This window comes from Quercus suber, unplaced genomic scaffold (genome assembly GCF_002906115.3).
Source record: "Quercus suber isolate HL8 unplaced genomic scaffold, Cork oak 2.0 scaffold_723, whole genome shotgun sequence".
NCBI lineage: Eukaryota > Viridiplantae > Streptophyta > Magnoliopsida > Fagales > Fagaceae > Quercus > Quercus suber.
Window position 1 is genome coordinate 312,296 of NW_027070163.1, and position 5,264 is coordinate 317,559.

Consider the following 5,264-nt stretch of genomic DNA (forward strand, 5'->3'; position numbering starts at 1 on the left):
AGAACATGGGAGACATAGAGCTATAAAAATTTAATGAATGTGTGTTTTGGATGCCGAAGCGTCAGGAGCGTGCCTTGGGCAGTTAAAAAGGGGCCTACCCAGTCAAAAAGTAAGATGTGATAAGCTTGGGGTGATCCCGAGAACATCAAAATCCTCCTTCCTTCCCGAGGAGCTAAAAAGTAGAATTTTGAGGGGCTATTGTAGGGGTAGAAAGCCCAAGAATACATGTCCACATATGTATTGGGCCTACGGCCCAATTCGAGGACCTTAGTGGTTCGTGAATGAGTAAATAGTAACATAAGGACCCATGGTAGAAGGTGGAGAGGTAAAATCTAATCATGATCACCCAGAAGAGGTCTGAGGAGGAATGTCACCTCGGAGGAGCAAAGCCGAGGTCAGGGGATGCGGTCTGCCATCATGACCAACCTTCCAGACTGTTCTACGGATAAAGATAAAACATTAGGAAGGAACAAGACAGATGAAAGGCACAAATATCTAAGGAAAAGCTGCTACCACCGCATTGAATGCACCTCAGCTAACTCTCTGGCCGCATTAATGAAGAAGTGATCCTTGAACAGTGATTTTCAGCCTTATAGCTATTACCCAAAGACTTTAGGAAGGGGTTGATGGGACAAGAACCAACTCCAAGGATCCGATCTACACGTGGAAGGTAGAGATGATAAGGGAGGATGGTATAAAACGAGATGGAGACCCTAAGAAAGGGGATCAGAAATTTGTAAGAGAAAGCACTGTAGCAGTTTGAACCATCTGTGTAACCTTTTTTCAATCAATATATATTAGAACAGACCTCCTCGGATTGTGCCGAGGACAAATTTATTCATAAAAACCTAGTCCATATCTGTTTGATTATTAAGAAAACCCAAGCTAACTGTTGTCTCATTCATTAGAGCCTTATTTTCCAACTCACTCTCTACAAATTCATTGTATAGGGCTTACTGGGCTTGAACCCAATCATACCCAAGACCCCAAAACGCCCCCGTACATAATGTAATAACTATTCATATGGTTTAGCTATTATTTAGTTAGTTATTTTTACACTATATGAAACAGTCATTCCTTATGAATAACTATTTTCAAAATGAAGAATGGCTATTGTTCTTTAAAAAATTTGTAGTAGCTATTCTTTAGCAAGTGCAATAATTTCTACAATTAATATATATTCAAATTAACAAACTTGCCATATACAAGTAACAATTATAAAAATAAAAAATCATAAAAAAATAATTCATTTCTCTCTCAATTTAAAAAAAAAATATTTTTAAAGAAATATAATTGTTTAAGTAAGATATTTTATAAAATAAATCTTAAGTTATATTCTAATATTACAACTCATAATCAAACTTATGAACAGATTTAGTTACTCTATTACAACACATTTTATTCTCAATAATAAATATTACAATTTTTGTCGTAATTTTCATTCAGTGTACTAAACATGCCTTTAGTGGTAGGCTTATGTAAAAATAATTGTCAACCTTTTACAACTTGCTAACAAGAAGTTGCAAAAATAAAAATTAAAGAGAGTGAAATTTTGTGTCAATGGCAGAGTTGATAAGAGGAACAAAAAATTGCAAAAATAAAAAGAGTTTGGTAGTGGATTTAATTAGAGACTCAACTCTTCTGTGCTCTACATTTACTCCTGTACTGGTCATAACACCTCTCTTTAAATCCACTAGCTAGCCACTACCACCACCCCAAGAGCAAGAAGCTTAAGCAGTTAAGCTCATGAGAAAGAGCAAAGAGAAAAAAAGAGTTTTTACTTCTTAGACAGAGAGACAGGCATGGAGGGGATAGATCATACGATTGTGAGAGCCAATGGCATCAAAATGCACATAGCAGAAAAAGGACAAGGCCCGGTAGTACTATTCCTCCATGGCTTCCCTGAGCTTTGGTAATCCTGGCGCAACCAGATTCATGCTTTGAGCTTACTTGGATACCATGCTGTAGCACCAGATCTCCAGGGCTTCAGTGACACTGAAGCACCAACTTCCATCACCAGCTACCCCTGCGATCACATTGTCAATGACCTTGTTGCTCTCATTGACTCTCTGGGTGTGGAGCAAGTGTTTCTTGTGGCACATGATTGGGGAGCCATCATGGGTTGGTACTTGTGCTTGTTTAAGCCTGAAAGAGTGAAGGCATTTGTGTGCCTTAGTGTTCCATTCACGCCAAGGAGTCCACAGATGATTCCAATGGATAGAATGCGAGGTTTCTTTGGAGATGACTACTATATATGCAGATTTCATGTTCTTGTTTTGTTAACATAACCAGAGTTGGCTTCTTGTATGCTTAAATGATCATGTTTTAGTATAAAATCTTATTTGTTTAATCCCATTTACCTCTTTGGTACCTAGTTTCTATGAAACAGCTGAAACAGTTTGGCAAGCATGCTTGTTTGATTCGAGCAAAGGCTCTCTAAGTCACATTATAATTATTTGCTTTGCTATGATTCTTGCTCAAGATTTTTAGGCTTAGACTTTAGTACACGTTACATTCCAAGTTACAAGAGGCTAATCTTGGACTCTGAAAATTGAAAACCAAAACTTAGTAACTAATATCTTATATCGCCACCCAATTTTACTTTGATATTTCCATATGTGTTGCAGGCACCAGGAGAAATTGAAGCTGTGATTGCCGAATTAGTTACAGCAAATGTACTCAAGACCATTTTCTCAATTCGAAAACCAGGTCCACCCTGCTTCCCTAAAGGAAATGCGTTTGGAATCTGTACCAATGCTTCAATTTCCTTGCCCTCTTGGCTTTCAGAATAAGAGCTTACTTATTATGTCACAAAATTTGGCCAGAAAGGCTTCACTGGAGGATTGAACTACTACCAAGCAATTGACCAGTATGTTACAAAATTTAATGAAAATGTTTCAAAATCTAAATATCAAAACATTTCTTATATGCAAATATAAGCATGAAAACTTAAATCTTGGCCTTCCTTAACATCAAATGTCCCACTACTTTGATATTCATAAAACAAACGTTTGATAATTGTTTTTGATTATTGCAGAAACTGGGAGGTCACAGAAAAATGGACCGAAGTGCAAGTGAAGGTACCTGTGAAGTTCATAGTGGGGGATTTGGACATGGTGTACACCACCCTGGGCACAAAGGAATACATACACAATGGTGATTTCAAGAAAGATGTGCCATTTTTTGAGGAAGCTGTTGTGATGGAAGGGTCACTTCATCAAGAGTAGAGGAAATCAGTTCTCACATCTATGACTTCATTAAGAAGTTCAAATAAATTCTGTTAGTAATTTGTGCACTGTTTCTATGGGTTCATTAGGATTTCAATCTGTCACCTCTAGTGGCACTAAGCTTGGTAGTTGAATAGACCTTGTCATATGATCTACAAGGCTGCTTTATTAAGTATGAATTTCTGCTTGAATATCTATTTCTTTACAGTTATTTCATTATTATTGAGAAGCACATATTGGTACATGGATTCCCCAAATCCCAGTTATTCATTGATGGTTAAAATTTGAATTTAAATTGTTGTTTTAAGACTCACTGAGTGTGTGTGTAAATTACTAGTAAAAAAAATTATATGGTAATTTTTGTAGAAGTGGAAGTTGAATGGAAGTAGATAGGAGCTTTTGAAAGAAGCCAAAAGACTTTCATAAATTAAAAAAATAAAATAACATAACCAAAAGGCCATGCAAGAATCAAAGAATGGAAAAATAGAGATTTCCTGCTTGTCATGTCCCAATTATTGTTGGATTTAAGTGCAAAAGCTTAAGTAAATATGATGGGGGTCTAAATGCATTAAACACCAATTAAGCCGTATTAATATTTTAGACTCCATAGAATAGGTTTGGCTTATTTCCAGTACTTATTTCCAGTACTTTTTTATAAAAAAAATTTCTTTTTGTTTTAATAAAAAAACTATCACATTACCCATTAACTAAATAAAATGTGAAAATTAAAACCCAGTATCACTTGTTATTGTATATTTAAAACAAAAGAATATGTCTAATTAAAAAAATACTTGAGGTAAGCCAAACCCCCCATAGAATCAGAAATTTGTGGAAATTCTACGCTCACAATGTGCATTGCACTCATTTTGTATGTGACCCACTTATTTGGAACAAGATTATATAACCTGAATGAATTAGAATGCCATCAACCTCATTAATCTTCAAAAATACTTCAAGTTCTTCACCTTATACCACACTGCACCGTTCTCACATTGCAATATTTTTCCGAACGAATTTTAAGAAGAGGCAAAAATGGAGTGCAATAATACTAATTCATCTCACATTAATTTTTACCATCTTATTTTTAAACTTTAACTTTTTAACTCTTTAACACTTTTTTTAATTTTTTTTTTTTAATTCATTCAATCTCAATTTGTGTTTCAACACTATGCACATCCACGCGCACCCAAAAAAAAAAATGTCACTCTCAAGATTGAAGTTGTCAACGCTGCAATGCCCAATAAAGAAGATGTTATGGATGTGAAATGAATCATTTCTACTAGGTGTGTGTGGTAAAGTCTGACCTGTTGAAGTCAATGTTGGATGTGATTCATTCAAGTATCATAATGTCAACTACAAGAATCAGTTCCTTCACATAATTGTTACCAGTGGCTAGTCGCTAGTGCACCAACATTTTGGGCTCCTTTTTTATTTTATTTTATTGAGATTGCATTAAATTCTCCTTTTTGTGTTTTTTCAATTCTATGATGTCTATGCTAGAGGTACGTTGCATTAGACCTAAGAAATAACATGCATTCTATTGCAGTTAATATTAGTTGTGTTAGGGCCTTAAGAAGCATGCATTGCTTGTGCTATGAGCCTATGAAAAAAAATGAAATAAGATAATAATAAGATGTATTGAATTGTATCAATTATTGATACTACATAGAATATGGGACTTTTATTTAATTTGTTTGGTAACTAAAAACTTGGGCAACACGGAGATAGCTGAGCACCAACTTGATTGTTGGAAATTTTATTCATGTCAACGTGGAATCAAGGCTTAGAGGTGACCGATAATGGATTCCACATTGTTCTGCATCTCGCTAAAATAGGAAGTCGATTCAGATAATGGAGACTTTAAGTGTTTACCCTGGAAAACTTGGTCACAACTTTGTCTATTGACCGTGGCCTCTGTCATCCGGGCTTTAACAAGATTATAGTTGCTATATGACAAGTGAAAGCTCGCGGCAGAAAGTTTGTCAGCTACAGTAAAATAGTAATCAGATCGATGAATTGGGTATGTATTTCGTTAGC

The 5,264-nt window shown here is 35.4% G+C and overlaps 1 pseudogene; it reads left to right on the forward strand.

The window, feature by feature from the left end:
* The first annotated feature begins 1,802 nt into the window (after positions 1-1,802).
* Positions 1,803-3,462, forward strand: LOC111991007 (uncharacterized; annotated as a pseudogene).
* Positions 3,463-5,264: the final 1,802 nt, after the last annotated feature.